Below are 16,989 nucleotides of genomic sequence, written 5' to 3'. Positions count from 1 at the left end.
GACTGAGTCACTCTCCATCAGCTGCATCTACTGTATGTCTTGTGTTGTCTGGCTTTTGCTGATTGAAGTTGAATTGCCTGTGCAAACATTTCAGCCCGAAAACATAATAGCACGTGAATTTCACTGTCACCACAGTCTGCTGGTGTGGCTACTGTGCAGCCAGCCAGACATATCAAAACCACAAAGGTTAAAAAGGAGCTCTGATTCATCACTGGGTGTGTGTTTTCCTTTCCGAAATAAAGAGGTGTGTTGAATCCCTGCCAACTCCAGCATCTGACCCCAACCTTTCAGTTCCCCCTTTTGGCCACAGGGGGCGATGTGGGGAAGGAGACAGGCCGACAAGTGCATCGCTTGCCTCAGTCGTCTGATCACAAACAGAGGGGAAATTCCACTCACTGACCCCCAAACACACACGGCAACACACACCTGGGAGAGCCTGCAGCGGTGTAATGAGACCACAGGAATTGTTCACTCCATTAAATTTCACTTTTACCCTCCTGACTAACTGACGGCAGCAGCTTCAGTCTATTAAATCTCACTTGTTGTGATGACTAACTTGGCTGCAGTGTAGGAGAGTTTGTTGAAGTCTGGGTCACATTTAAATAATCGTTGGTGTTTGTTTTAACCTGCTTGGAGGATCAGACAGTCTGGAGCACATCATAGAGGATGTCAGTCAAAAAATCTGATTGATCAACAGTTTTTGTGTGTGTGTGTGTGTGTGTGTGTGTGTGTGTGTGTCTTTCACCCTCTGCAGGGAGGTCAGAGGTCAGGGTCAGATTCAGAGCAGCACCCTGGAGCTGGCAGAGATTTAATTTCTTGCTCAAAGACACTTCAGCAGCATGGCACGGCATACCAACAACTGGTTTGAATCTGAAGGTAAAACTCTTTGAACACCCAGTTCACCGTGCACAGTTACTAAAAGGTGGAATTTCATTGCTCAAAAGTCTGAAACGTCATGCTCTATGTGTTCATCTGCAGGAACACACTAAAATGAGGAACAAGCAGCCACTTTCTAATTGATTCTGAGCATTTCATCCATCTTTTTCTTTAAATTTGGACCCATAAACTCTCCTGTGCAGGGTCCAGTGAATCCTCAGATATGATGCGAGCTGTAATGTTAGCAGACTTGGAGCACGGTGTGATGTCCTTAAATGGAAAAGACATTTGAAGTGAGTGCGACACCTTGTATACACTTTTTAAAGTACTTTTTACATCCTACAAAATGCCTTAAACAAATTAAATATGTTAAAATTGTAGCAGTGTGTCACTCCTCTCAGTCACGCGTTTCAAGAGTGTCTTAGCGCGCACTGACATGTCCATAAAAGGTAAGGGTTCCCAAAACTTGGGGTGAAGTCTTGAAATAAGCTGCTTAGCTGCAGCTTCAGTTTGGCCAGCGCTCCAACAGGAACGTTGAGAAAGACCTTGAGGTTGGTCATAAACTATACGGCAGGTTTATGCTCTTTTTATTGAATGTGTTTGTCTCTTCTTTACTGGTGGCAGCGTTTCTTATTTTAAGTAATTATGCTTGAGTCTCAGAAACACGACAGTTAGGCCAAAGAGTCCTGATTGTCCCATTTAATTTTAAATGTAAAATTATAAACAACAAAATAGAACCAAACAACGGGACACTCAGAAAGTGTTTCTGTGCCTCAGAGGTTTAAAATGTTTTTCATCCACTAAAGAACAAGGTGTGTCTGGAAATCTGTAGAGAAACAAACACACAGTGTAACGAAGTTTCAAGCACATCCACATATTAGTAGCCTGCAGGCAGGAAAAAACTCCCAGCTATGCTATGCTATAGACACCCCCCTCTCCTCCGCCCCTCTCTAGTCAATCAGCTTTTCAGCAGCTCTTAAAGCAGCATGGTGAGGTTAAAATATCACCCTGACGCTCCTTCTTTTGTGATCCGATCCACCTCTTTCTCTTCCTCCTAAACACACAAGTCAGGCATGTATTTTTGCATGTGGGAGAGAGGACAGAGAGACAGAGGAGAGGCCAGGGCTGGTAAGAGAACAACAGAGTTACCTACAGACCATTAGACTTTGATGGGAACCAGTAAAATACAGCCTGAAGCTGTGAATGGGACGGACAGAAAGGAGTGTGAGGAGGGAGGGGACAAAAATCTCATTCTTAGCTCAAGGACAAGCCAGAAAGAGAGGGAACTCAATTATTCGTCGATGATCGCACATGATGGAGTGGAAGAGAGGAGACATAAACTCCTTTATTTTCTTCTGATCACTGTTTGTCACGTGGAAACGATTTAGTTCGTACAGTGCGGATACACTGTAAAGTTTGCCCTTAGGTTGTATCTCAAAAGAAAAGAAAATGAGAACTGGAGATCTCAGACAATAAACTGAGAAAGAAAGCAGTAACAGATCTTATTACATGATGGACAGTCAGAGGAGGAGCAGAGGAGTGAAGAAGGAGCTAGAAATAAAAGCCTCTATAAATCATAAAGGTGCTCCCACCTGAGAAACTGTCTGAAGTAAAGACGCACACACACGCACACACACACATGTAGACATAATATAATGAAAGAGAGGCATCCCAAAATGCCTTTCTTTAGTCTCGGGGGTCCTCGGGCGATGTGTGTATTTGTGTGTATATGTTCGAGTGAGACAACATGTGTGAAGAAACAGCTCTCGGGATAAATGTCAACGGAAACTGCGGTTGTGGTTAACACTGATGAAAGTAAAGCACTGTAGGTGACATCGTTTAAGGTGATTTAAACGCTTGGTGCAGCTCCTTCCTGTGGCTTCACTTTAAGGTGGTGGGACTGCTGATGGGAGAGGAAGTCACAGATTAAAGAACTAACGCAAAGAAAGGCCACCTTAAACAAACACTGCAATCTTTATGCCTGAAGATCTGTCATCTTGGGTTTACTGCTCAATGAATAAAGCTAGTGGAGGGTTAATAGATTGGGGCCAGATATACTGCTAATCTATTCACTCATGATGCTATAAGCTTCTTTACCTAACCTCTACTTCCTGTGTCATATCTTGGATTAAAATGTATTTTGGTACAAAACTCTTCTTGTGTCTTATTTACTCTTCTTTAGCGCATCTTATTTTGAAACTGTCTTGTCCATACTGTGTTGGAAGGAACCTTTTTTCGTAAGTTAGATTCTGAAGTGAAACTTCGGCGCATGTCTTTTTTTGTGACCTTTTTTTTAGAGCAAAACTCTAAACTCTGGACAAATTGTTTTCATAATGAAACTTTTCTTTGCAAGTCTTATTTTGAAATGGAGCTTTGTATGTATCATAATCATACAGCTATATTATACAGTACACTATACAATAGGATACAATAAATGAAAGCTACTTTACATTGGCTACCAGACAAATGTAACTGACTAAAGACATTAAGGTTAGTTGAGCATGCCCGCGAGCACCATTGTTGGTCACTGTGAGAAAGTATGGCTAATTAACTTCTGGTAACTTAGCTATGATGGCTAACATTAGCGATGGCAGATCAGGGGTGGAAATTACCAGCCATAATGCTGGTGAAACATGCAAGTGGCTGCTGGATGTCCTTCACTCACCAGCCAAAAAAACAATGCATACATGTATCTGTCTATTCCATCGGACACTGTAGCAGATGGACGAAAAAGTTAATTTCCAACCCTGTGGTAGATTGATAAGCACTTGCAAACTGACCTGTCTTCAACAACCATGCCACTTCATGCAATTACAGACACTTTTTATTTCCACAAGTGCAGTTCCAGCACAAAATGCTGTATTGACGTTAACGTTATCCTTTCACGCATGTCTTGACTGAGGTAAGGTGTTGTTACTGTTATAGTGTTTAGGGCTGCAACGAAGAGTCGACTAATCAATGACTAATCGACTATTAAAATAGTGACTATTTTAGTCGACTAATCGGTTTGAGTCATTTTCCATAGAAATGTACTATAAAAGTGCCCCAAAATACTCTTATTGCAGCTTCTTATGTTCAGATATTGGCAGCTTTACACACTCTCCTGTAATGGTGAACTAAAATCCTTTTGCGTGAGTATGAAACAAGACATTAGATGACAAAATTTTGGGGTTTGGGAGAGACAGGCCGACATTTTTCAACATTTTAACACATTTTTTGATGAAATGATTAGTCGACTAATCGAAGAAATAATCGACAGATTAGTTGACAATGAAATTAATCGTTAGTTGCAGCCCTAATAGTTTTAAAATTATATGTTTCCCATCAACAGCTGATATAATCAGTAATGGATCCTAACTTTATGCAAAGCTAATGAGTGGAATATGCCTCGAATGTATTGGCTGTACACTAGCTAATGTAAAAAATGTATGCTAGGTACAGTAGCTGCCATTCTGATAGGGATTTAGCATAATATTGCGTAAATGTATTAATTGATAACAATTAATAAAATGATAATTTTCCTAGCACTTCACTTAAACTATCACAATACAGAGATACAGCTGTATCTGGGTACAAAACAGCTTTGTGCATATTACGGTGCATGGAAATTCTTTGTACTTGAAACTTTTTTTTGCATAATTTGTTTTGGAATGAAACTCTTTAGGCGTTTTGTTTAGGGAAAAATCTTCTTTCCCATCCAAGCTCAATAACTTTTATATTGTCTTTAAACAGCACAGACATGGCAGACTGGAGTTACTTATAACAAAAGGAATGAATCATTTGATGTATCTCCACGTTATGAATACAGCCTTTTGATGTTGGAGCTGCTGGTTGGGGTTCATATGACTTACAGGAAGAAATGTCACTCAAAAGGCTCATTCTTCTAGTTTGAATAAACTCAACAATTACTTTGCAACACATACTTTTAATCCCAGTGATGCAAAAAGGAAAGAAATAAATGCACACCACAGTTTGCATGCATATTTTAGCATGCTACAACAGAGCAGGAGCAACCTCAGCAGCCTCCGACACAGACAGGAGGGAAATGTCTCTGGTACCTGGAGGCTAGACTGTGTTGACATACTTTTATTATTAAAAAAACATCAATCTGGATACCACGACAACGCCTCGCCTGCAGTGATGTTCACAATAATGGGAGCAGAGTTTTGAACTTGGGGGCTGGTATTTTTTTGATCTGGAAAAGGTTAGGAGGTTTGGCATGTTGAAGCAAAAAGGAGGGTTTGACAATATCTACTCGTACAGGCAGACAGAAACGATGTATGCTTGCACGCAATGTGAACACAAAACATTTGAGGTTAATAGAGGTTATTTTTGTGACTCAGTACGTCAATTCACTTCCATCAAGTTATGAGACTCCAATACAATGTGTGCATTCTAGCATTTACGTCTACAAATCAATGTCTCTCTGCACAAGAACGAATTCCTACACTTTTCCTCTGGGTGAAAATATGTGCCCACTAATGCCAACGTATGGGTAAAGAAAAGGTTCCCACTGTACATTGACTTGATAAATAAATGTGCTTCAACAAAGTGATTTTTCAGCTGTCAAGCTTTCCTTTATATGACCAGGATTTACCATCGTCCCCTTTTGGTATCTAGGTGCACTGCATTGCTTCTAGCATCCAAGTATTTCTTTCACATGTACCATGTGTAATTGAACAGCCTCTGTAATGAGTGCATGGAGCCCGGGGAAGCCATATATCGCACCGAGCATCCTGCCACATACCGCGTCTCTGTCTGCAGTATCCATGTGAGAAGCACAGGCATCTGCTAAGGGATATTTAGGATACTCGGCAGAAGTCGGGAAACATTGCATTGCACTTGGATACCAAATGAGCTCCATACACGTGACGTTTGAATCAACTTAAGGCTGTGAATCCCCGGGTATATTATCTTCAGATTATCTTCTTAAGTCACATTAAAAATCATGTATGTCTAGAAAAAAGAGCTCGATATTAAAATGTGACCCACCTTAACATTGTACAAAATGGTACACAAGTTAAATGTTTCCTAGAGCTGTAATTTGATGTTGTTAACAGATGTATTGATGTAATTATTATAATTAGAGAGATTGGGTTTTGGTTGGGATTTATGTGGCTTTACTGATGAAAGATAAGATCAAGCAAAAGCAGACAACAAGATCAGCTGCCGTTGTCAGTTAATTACTATCTTTATTACAATTTTTGTATTTTTTTAAAATTATAAATATAAACATATCCATAGTACATTTATTCCTCTATTGTATTTGAGTACAGTTACTTTTTAGATTAAAATTCAGACACATAGGATCAATTTCTAAAGTATAATTTGCTCTCATGGATTAAACTACCCAAAAATAAAGTTATAATTGACAAAGTACAACATTGTTAACCATCATGCACCATTAATAATGATCTAATAATACAGTTAACAGTTAAAGTTTTTTTTTTTAGTTATAGTTTAATATTTTTATGTTGATTTTGTTGAAAAAAACTTTTTTTAGTTATGTTACTTTTTTTTTAATTAAAATTTTTGCTTAAGTTACATTTTACATGCTAAACTGTTAGAACCAATGCTAGCATGCTAACACCAGCTCCCTGCTGCAGCGTGATATAATTTTTTAAATTGTAAGCGCAGTCTCTGTGGCGCAATCGGTCAGCGCGTTCGGCTGTTAACCGAAAGGATGGTGGTTCGAGCCCACCCAGGGACGTAGCAGTAGATATTTCAACAACCAGGTAACAACATGTAAGTGAAAAATAAATTTGTTTAATGGTTTGGGCTAAAGCTAGCATGCTAACTCAAGTTTCAAATTGCAGAGTGATCTCTCTGGGGTTTTTTTTTACTACTAAAACAAGTCTCTGTGGTGCAATCGGTTAATGCTTTCAGCTGTTAACCGAAAGGATGGTGGTTCGAGCCCACCCAGGGATGTAGCATTACATATTTCAACAACCAGGTAACAACATGTAATTGAAAAATAACTTTGTTTGATGGTTTGGGCTAATGCTAGCATGCTAACTCAAGTTTCGAATTGCAGAGTGATCTCTCTTTTTTTTAACTGCAAAAGCAGTCTCTGTGGCGCAATCGGTCAGCGCGTTTGGCTGTTAACTGAAAGGATGGTGGTTCAAGCCCACCCAGGGACGTAGCATTTCATATTTCAACAACCAGGTCACATTATGTAAATAAGTAACCTGGCATCTTTAATCAGGGCTAAAGGTCAGGTTCAAATTTGCGACTGTGGCTTCCGTCAGTCTACCTAAGTCGCATTCAACTTTCTCTAAATAACAACGAAATAAACTGCTAAACAAATGAGCTCAATAGCATCAGAAAAGTCATGCCAGTGTTAATGGTAACTCTAGCTTCTAGGTGCAGAGTGATCTCTCTTTTTTTTTTTTTTAGTAGTAAATGCAGTCTCTGTGGCGCAATCGGTCAGCGCGTTCGGCTGTTAACCGAAAGGATGGTGGTTCGAGCCCACCCAGGGATGTAACATTTCATATTTGAACAAACAGGTAACAACATATAAATGAAAAATAACTTTGTTTCAGAGGTAAAAGTGAGATGAACCAGAATCAAATTTGTGACTGTGGCTTCTGCAAATCTGCTCAAGCCACATTCCACTTTCTCCAAATAACAACAAAACAAACTGATAACCAAATGAGCTCAATAGCTACATTCATGAAAAATACCATCAGCAAAGTCAGGCCAGTGTTAAAGGTTTGGGCTAATGCTAGCATGCTAACTCAAGTTTCGAATTGCAGAGTGATCTCTCTGTTTTTTAACTGCAAGAGCAGTCTCTGTGGCGCAATCGGTCAGCGCGTTCGGCTGTTAACTGAAAGGATGGTGGTTCAAGCCCACCCAGGGACGTAGCATTTCATATTTCAACAACCAGGTCACATTATGTAAATAAGTAACCTGGCATCTTTAATCAGGGCTAAAGGTCAGGTTCAAATTTGCGACTGTGGCTTCCGTCAGTCTACCTAAGTCGGATTCAACTTTCTCTAAATAACAACGAAATAAACTGCTAAACAAATGAGCTCAATAGCATCAGAAAAGTCATGCCAGTGTTAATGGTAACTCTAGCTTCTAGGTGCAGAGTGATCTCTCTTTTTTTTTTTTTTTAGTAGTAAATGCAGTCTCTGTGGCGCAATCGGTCAGCGCGTTCGGCTGTTAACCGAAAGGATGGTGGTTCGAGCCCACCCAGGGACGCAGAGTTTCATATTTCAACAACCAGGTAACATGTTAATGAAAAGTAACTTTTTCTGTGATCAGGAGCAAATGTGGGACAAACCATAATCAAATTTGCAAAGTCAGATTAAACTGTCTCAAAATAACAAGAAAATAAACTGTTGAACAAATAAAAGTGGGAAGCAGTGTTAGCAGCATCAAAGTCCTCAGAGACACTGGCCTGTATACTGAAGTACGAAACTACCATCTGTAGTATGTGTATATTTACGGCCATCATTACTGCATGTCCGTGTGTGTTTGTGCTACTAGTCATTAGTAACTTGTTATGAAATCATCTTCCACAAATACCCATCTGTCGCATTAACTTGGTCCAGACTGATCTGGAATGTAAGACGAGCAGGAGGAGGATGTTACCAGACAAACCTGGCAACAAGACAAGTTACCCCGACAACCAGACAAACAACACATATCTGACATGACAACGGGGGCGCACATGACTGGGCAATCTGTTTTTACCATGCTGATACATGCTCTTTTGGGACAATCCAATCTGATTTTGGCTGTCACATATTTTATTTAAGCTGCTTAATAAAGGTTAGGAGCCAGTTTTGGATGTGAGAATGTGGATCAGATCTCGAGGAAATTTAAAAAAGGGCTGAGATGCAGTTAAAGGCCGGACTCAATAGTACCATAGATGTATTTATTAAAACCTGAGGGGGAGCTTACAGGGTTTTTTGGGTTATGTCACTTGTTTCATTTCATATTTCCTTTGGGATTGATAAAATTCCACCCATATTCACCAAAGAAGTGGCTGAATATCTGTACTAAATCATGCTCATTCCCCTAATCTAAATGCAGAAGATTTTGTAAAAGATCAAATTTCAATCAAAAACAAGCCTGAGGCATTACAGTCTGAAACTGTACCATCATATATTTAGTCTAAATATGGAGTTTAAGCAGAGAAACATGCTGATTTATGAAGTAAATTGGGTCTAAACATCACTTTAGAATCACACAGTGTCAGTGTCACACAGTGCCAAATCTCCAGCTAGAAGTGTCCCTCAGCTGTTTTTTTATGTGTCTTAGATCAAGTTACTCCACCCTTACTCGCACAAAAAATCTCTTTAACTGATGTGTGATATGATATCTGTTATATTATCACTATCATCCACATGCCTTCCAAAAAAATGTTTTGTTTATCTTCTAAAGAAATATTTATACAGATCAATATTAACCTGTATAAATGCTGGGTTAGGACAGATTTGGGGAAAACAACAACATTATAATCCATGTGAATGAACTACTGCACAAAGTATCTCCTAACTGTGACTGATGATATCTTACATTTGTTGAGTCTGGATGAAGATCAGCCAAGATGAAGTCACACAAAGCACCTGTTCAGCAGTGTGGGAAAGTCCTTAAGTAATGTTGAGGGAACACGGAATATGTGCAGATGTAGCCTTCACAGAGGTCGAGTTTTAATACACTCTACATGACTGATTGTTTTAGACAAGTAGTTATCACACGTAGGACGTTTTCCCTGCATTTACCTCGATACTAACAGCATATTTTGATCGAAAAAGGGCTTCATAGTTTTGTCACAAATGGCACCAATGTGGAAATGGAGTGGCAAAATGGCAACATACTATAGTCTGGGCTTCAAATTCACCAAAAGAGACAAACTAAAAGCTCAAAAGTGGTCTTATTTCGATCTTTTTGGCTTGCACGCTAGAACAACTGTTAAATCAGACTCTGTAATCTCCATTGTCTTAGAGCTACAATGAGCAAAAATAAGAGCTTTGCTAAACAAACTCAAGCTCTTTTTTAGACCTTTAAATTGCTGCCAACATCTCTAATTTGTGGATGGCTGGGTTAATTCTGGTATGGTAACATTTTAATGCAGTCTCTATGGTGTGATTGGTTAGTGCACTGGACTGCTAGCTGAAAGGATGGTGGTTCAAGTCCACCCAGGGACAATGTGTTTAAATAACCAGGTAAACGTATAACACCTTTAGCTGGGTGAGTCTACTTGAAGGAGGAGTCAGGTATTCCAGAGAAACACTCGATATTAAAATTCAACTTCCAAACAATTACACTCCTTTCAAGAGCTTAATTTTACTGTCTCTCTTTCTCCCACTGCATTTGTCTTTATACACATATGACCTTTCCCCTTTCCTTTTCATGCGCACGGCACAATAGTGTTGTGTGGTTTGGTCCAATGCCACTTTGTGTTTTTCCATTTAAAAAGCAAGGGCTGTGTATCAACACTGGATTTTCTTTTAGCACACAAACAGAAAGGACAGTTGGCGGACCATGACGAGATATACGCTGAATTTGACGTCAATTGTGTTGAACTGGAATAGCTACACTGCGCCTTCAAGTCATTCAGTTGCCACTTCTTCCAAATAACAAGAAACTGATGAAAGGGAGCAGTACTAGCAGCAGAATTGCTCTAAATTCACAACAGGAAACATGCAAAAGTCTTAATAAATCAGTTTTAAGCCAATTAGTTTTGTCTGTCTCTGCTGTCTTGAAATATGTTTAGATGCTGCATCGTCAGAACAAATCAGATCAACAACCAGACAGTGACGACAAGCTAACAAGGTGCTGTCATAGTCGGGTAACTAACCAGCCAATATCAATCACACGGAAGCGAAACGATGCGTCTCCAGATGTTCCCTCCTCTGATGAGGCCAAAGGTGAGGGGAGTGAAGGTGCCCATATAGACGGAGACAAATGTATGACGGGACCCAGAAGTGGAGGACAGCTCCAAACCAGGTGTGTAAGCCTGTACCCCTCAGGTACTCCGCTTGTCCTACACTGTGTTTAAAATGACTTATGGTTGAACTGTGAGTGCCCAGACACATTTGTCTTTCTGCTGTTCTGTCAGCCATTGTGTCTCTTAGCCCAACATTAAAATATCTGAACAGTGAGAGACGTTTTTAGTAATTTACAGCAAACTAGAACTACTGCCTCGCTGTTGTGTGCCTCCATGAACCAGCCAAGTTGCAGTTACAGTTTACATCCATGTCTGTCCAGACTCATATGTAGCTATGACAGTTGTCAATGGTTTAAATATGGATATTTCTGCAAAGACGCCATGTTAAAAGTTGCATATGAATTCTTGAGTTGTGGCCAACAACAGTCCAGGTACAAGTGGATGTTTGTGCCAAATTTGAAGTAATTCCCTCAAGGTGTTTTTGAGATATTCCATTTACAAGAATGGGGCGGAAAAACCGAAAACATAATGTGTCCGGCCACAGGCATATTATACCGGTGCAAAGGCATAATAAAAATGCTTATACAACAGCAGGAGGGAGTTGAGAAAGAAAGGTGTGTCCCTATAAAATACAACTTTGGGAAACCCCAGGAAAATGTATAGCTGTCAGCTCCAAATGTGATTAATATCCTGTTAAATGGCTCTGCTACACTGCCTAATATATAAACTGGTGTCATATAGCAAACCAGCCATTCATGCCCTCAAACCCAAAGCGATATAGTCACTCATCACCTCATCTGCTGTCAAGTGTGTGTGTGTTCGTGTGTGTGACACACATTCCTCTATCTTGCATGTCTTTTCTGTCTCTTCAAGAGTTACATGACAAGACAAGAGACATACATAGCTGTCCCTCACCACTATGCAAGTGTATGGACTGAGTGTGTGCTGTCCTGAATGTGTCAGCAAGGAAGCATCTCGTCCTAAACACACAGCTGCTTTTCCAGACCCACAAACTAGATGGTCACTCTCTTTTCCATCTTTCACTCCATCTATCCATTGTTTTGCTTTGTTCATCATTCCAGGGTTTAAACTACCCTTGAAAGTCCTTAACAGTTTGCCAGAAAAGGTTTTCCGAAATAAAACCAAGACAAACACCAGAAAACTTTCAAAACTGATCAACAGTCCATCAGACCTTGAACTAAATCCCAGTCCCCTTAATGTTTTTTAAAAACAGCTAAAAAATTCTGGCGTCGTCCTAACACAACCCTCCTCTGTCTTTATCCTCCTCCTCTTCTCTCCCTCCCTCTCCCTCACCTTTCATCCCTTCTGCTGCCTCTCTGACCCTGAAACAGAGGAAGGACCTCCAGAGAGAGGGAAGCAGGACAAGAGACACAGGAGTAATGAAAGCAGGGAGAAGTGGGTTTCTAGTGGAGTGGATCAGAGTGAGCTGTGGAGGTCAGGAATGTCATGTTGTCGGCTGCAGGGGGTCAGGATCACCGGGTTTAATGGTCTGCAGAGACCTCATATGAGAACTTAGCTCCAAATCTGGGAATTTTAGGAATTCAAAGGGACAGTGAAGGAGGGTCTGTTGTCTGAGATGGATAATTTTACTTATCTGGAGAAAGGCTTGGGAGATCCAAGAATTCTTGGGATGCTGCTGTTTGACAGATGTCATATGTTGAAGTGAGGACTACTGGCTCAAAGTCAATGTAATGATTAATCAAATGTAGAGATATCAACATGAATCAAGAGTTCTCCTTCAAAAACGGTCTTGTTTTTACATCACCATCATTGTTCTGACTCACTTGTTGCACTGCTCAGCTAAAAATCAACTGTCAATCAAACATTAAGGCCTATATCACCCAAAGATTTTTTTAACTTGTGTGCAGAAGATCATAAAAAGTTATCTTGTTTGCACTAGATCGAAAAAGGTCTTCGTTCTTGATGTTTGGAGGGATTATGACCGAGTTTCTTTCTATTACTTTCTAAACTGCTAAAGTTATTTTGCTTTTTGTTGATAAAGACTAAGGACGCATTCACACTGCCGTTATTTGGTCTGCTTTAAACGAACCCTGGTCCACTTCCACGGATAGTTCGGTTCATTTGGAGTGGTGTGAACACTCATTCCAACTCTGGTGCGGACCAAACAAGTGAACCCTGGTCCGCTTGAAAACTGGGGGTCTCGGTTCACTGGAAAGTGCACCCTAGTGTGGTTCACTCACAGTGGGAAATGCAAACGGACTAATCACAGAGAGGATATCAGTATCGCATCAAGGTAAAACAAAAAAACTCAACAGCAGTATATTAAGGTCTGGACTGAAAGGGATGGATTTCCGATTTTGGTCCGGGCCAATTGGTGATCCGGGTATTCTTCTTCCTGGTCAGCAGTTGTTTTGGGCAATACCGCCCCCAAACAAGCAGCTGTTGTAACTGTGTGATGTTGTCCAGGTGGTTTGGTCCACTTTAAAAAGTGCAGTGTGAAAGTGAACCGACCCAAATAGAGGTGTAAAATTTTTCTGCATTTCCCGCTCAATCAAACTGGACTATCCTGGAGTGATTGCGTCCTTACTGTACAACAGCTTGTTTTATAAGAAAGGCACTGCATTCACGAAATCTACTAGATCTCAAGGATACACCAAAAACCTACAGAAAAACTACTTAAAAATGGTTTTGCCAAATTAATATTTTTTGCTGAGATAACTTTTCTTCAAAGAAAATGGACACAGGCATCATGAACATCTGTCCCAAATTTAATGGCAATCACTCAAATACTTAACAAGATATTTCAATCTGGATTAAAGTGGTGGATTGACCACTTGTTGTATATTTTCAGAAAGTCACTTATTGAGTTTATTGTCCCTGACGTGACCATGAACATAAAGCACCATGTGACCTTTTCCCCAACCAATAGACAATAGATTTCTGTGAAAGTTACCATGATCCAACAACAACATAGTGCACTGTATAGCACAGAGTTGGGGAGTGGACAGACGGAGGGTCATATCCTGTCTGGATGTTCACCTGGACGTTTCTTAACGCAGGTGTATCTGTGTGTTTGTTTTAGCCTTGTACCTATAAAAAATGGGAATTCAGGATGCACACAGTAAATTTCCTGTCTGTGCCTGTGTGTTTCATTCCTCTATCAAAGCAGGAATGTAATGCACTTGTCTTTAAAATTTCCTGTCTGTTGAAACCTCTCACGTGGATGTTTACTTGTAGCTTTTGTGTATATGAGCATCGGTCCATGATGGCTTACATGCACACATGCCAGCCCTGGGTCAGACGGCCTCCACAAATACTTTTTATGGTTTGTTTTACTTTACGCTGGCGCCACAGAAACAATCACACAATCACAGAAATTTCACTCCGGTGTGCTTTTTCATGATTGATAACTCAGTCTTTAGTGGCACACTTAAGTGTGACCATCTGGAACCTCAGGCAGGTTTAAACAAGTTACATATTTGCAGATAGTGTTCGGCACCGGGATTTCAATGTACTTCATAAGCATCTCTAAGCATCACTGAAAGAGTGTGGCATGGACAAGCCTGCATTCAGCCAAGCAGCTGGCTGTGTGCACCTCTAACTCCTTCACATCTTCCCATTTGTAGTACAATACTGTGACTCGCACGCATTTAGACTTGGACCAGAATGTGTGTGTATTTCGGAAAGTGTATCAACATGTTCTTGTTGATGTTTTGTTATCTTTGCATACTTTTAACCTTCCGTGTTGCTCTGTTTACAGTTCAGTATATTTTCTGCAATATGCTGATCTGAGAAACAGACACAAGTCCCAGACACATGCACATAGTTACGACAATATGTCGAGGACATGTGCAAACCTTTGCAACAAAATGTAATGTAGCATGTAGCAATCATCACAGGTTGTTTTTATCTGAATGTTTCTCTGCACACGTTGCTGGAGTGAAAATGCATGTTGAAGAGGTCAACCACAACCGTCAAATGTGTCATCACAACACATGAAGGACTACGACAACAAAAGCAGATTAATAATCACCATTTTACTGCCAGATCTGCAATGACGAGAGACATATTAATGAATTAAAACAAGATGTCATTAAAAAGGAACCGGAATTGGGTATAAAAATTGAAGAAGTAGACCTGCAGACATTACAAAATTTGAGAAAAATGTTGGATGCAACATGCAAAAAAATCACAACAAACTCATTGAAGCAACAGAAAACACAAGGACATTGTGTAGCGTTAGCCGCTAACATTATATAGCTTCTTGTCAGGGAAATTCATTCATGATCTAAACCTTTACATCCATACATCTACATCTGTATGAGATAAAAAGATTAAAAACTACAGAGCTAAAGAAAAAAAAAAATCACTTATTTTTCATAGAATTGCCACGAAATTTTAAAAAATGGTGCAATGTTGTTTGTCTATTTTAAAAGTTTACGTCATTTAAATACTTTTTTTTAAAAACTAGAGTACATTTTAATGAATAATTGGACATTATGTAGATCGTTAAGCTCAGCTGCAAACATGTGCATCAACAAATATCCATCACTGTAATGAGAGCGTGTAATTACTGAGGTATTTAGAGAGTGTGTAAGTGTGTGTATACCTGAAATTGTGTGTGTGTGTGTTTGGTGTTGGCCTCTTATGTAAGCAGGACAGTGCTTTGTAGTAACTCCCACAGGAATTAACATGAACAACAGTTCTGACTGTCAACTCAGCCACTATCAATCAGTCAAGCCTTGTGAGTTTCTCTAAATAGCCTCTCTAAATATCTGTATAATTACGCTCTCTCACTCCAATGGGGGACATCTGTTGAAATTATTTTAATTACCTGGAGCAGGTGAGAGGTGATCTGTCGGTCTGTGAACACACACACGCACACACAAACACGTACACACTGAGAGCATCGTGACCAGATCAGATCAGTTTAGTGTTTTTAGATGAAGGGTGTTAAATCGGTACATCTGCACAGCCTGCATGTGTCGGATTCAGGGAGGCAGAAAGTTGAGGGGAGAAGGAGAGAGATAGAGGGGTGGAGGTCGAAAGTACACAGAGAGGAGATATGAGGTGAAGTGAGGTGAGGTAAGGTAAGGGGAGAAAAAAAAGTAGTAAGAAGATGAAAGACTGCTAGTTATCTGTATAGGGTAATGGAAAAGGCTAGTGTGAGTTGGAAGGGTGAAACTGATTTGAAGAAGTTAGTTAACATTATTATTCTGCAGCATCTGCATCATGGTCCGTTTCTATAAAGCTGGACTGAGGAGGCTACTGTACTGTTCAGGTACAGGCGTCTTCAGTTGTAATTTAAGCCAATAAACCGACAGCATTGATGGCTGCTATAACTAGAGCTACACTTTTCTTGGAGCAGTTGTGGAAAGTAACTAAATACATTTACTCAAGTGCTCTACTTCAGCACCATTTTGAGTTTCTTGTACCTATTTTTAAAGGTTAAAGTAAAACTTAATGCATCACATGAAATTGACAAGCCACCTATCCAATATAGTAAAAATTGGCTCCATCTTTACCAACACATGAATGCATCAATGATTACAATCTAATCTGGATTTTGGACAATAATTATAATCTAATCTATATTATTCTGAAAAGGGCCATTCCACATTATGAGTACTTTTACTTTTCGTGCTATCTTCATGCTGAAACTTTTACTACACAGTTGTATTGCTACTTTAATTCAAGTAAAACATCTGAGTACTCCTTCCACCACTGTCTAAGAGAGAGGAATCAAACTATATGATATGCTATATTGTTGAATTCAACATCATTGTCAGCATAACTGATTCCAAAATTGGATATTACCTTGTTTTTGTAGCACCAGTTTATGGAAACTGCAGGTGCAAAATGAGTCTGTATGGTTTAAAAGTTGCCAATCAATCTACTGTTGATCGACAACAGCTGTCCAAAACATCAGCACAGAAATAATTTTGGAAGAACACCTGTAAATTTACATTTAGTCAAATATACTACCTCTCAGTCCTGTCACGTTCTGTGATGTGAAATTCCTTCACTGCCTCGTCCTCTGCCTCCTCCCCTCAACTTGTTCCTCTTTTTAATTTTGACCCTTTCATCCTCCTGTCATGAGCCCTCTGCCCCAGTGCCCTCTGAATGAGCCTCGACACAGACAGATGAGGAAAGAAAGAGAGACAGAAAAGAAAGACAGACAGACAGTGGGAGAAGGGAAGGGGAGGAGGGGGAGTAAGAAAGAGAAGAAA

The 16,989-nt window shown here is 39.9% G+C and overlaps 1 protein-coding gene and 4 non-coding genes across 8 annotated transcripts in view; 4 read left to right on the top strand and 1 right to left on the bottom strand.

Annotated features, from left to right (window-relative positions):
• The window catches only part of col4a6 (collagen, type IV, alpha 6), a 137,853-nt gene that overhangs the window by 77,966 nt on the left and 42,898 nt on the right, over positions 1 to 16,989 (bottom strand). The gene's annotated exons all lie outside the window — the stretch shown is intronic.
• On the top strand, positions 6,513 to 6,586 carry trnan-guu (transfer RNA asparagine (anticodon GUU)). The gene has a single exon. It is a non-coding gene; the product is annotated as a tRNA-Asn (tRNA).
• On the top strand, positions 7,284 to 7,357 carry trnan-guu (transfer RNA asparagine (anticodon GUU)). Its single transcript has one exon. It is a non-coding gene; the product is annotated as a tRNA-Asn (tRNA).
• On the top strand, positions 7,664 to 7,737 carry trnan-guu (transfer RNA asparagine (anticodon GUU)). Its single transcript has one exon. It is a non-coding gene; the product is annotated as a tRNA-Asn (tRNA).
• trnan-guu (transfer RNA asparagine (anticodon GUU)) lies at positions 8,006 to 8,079 on the top strand. Its single transcript has one exon. It is a non-coding gene; the product is annotated as a tRNA-Asn (tRNA).

This window comes from Epinephelus lanceolatus, chromosome 22 (assembly GCF_041903045.1).
Source record: "Epinephelus lanceolatus isolate andai-2023 chromosome 22, ASM4190304v1, whole genome shotgun sequence".
Classification (NCBI taxonomy): domain Eukaryota; kingdom Metazoa; phylum Chordata; class Actinopteri; order Perciformes; family Serranidae; genus Epinephelus; species Epinephelus lanceolatus.
Note: the sequence above shows the minus strand (reverse complement) of the source record. Positions and strands in the feature narration are given on the sequence as shown.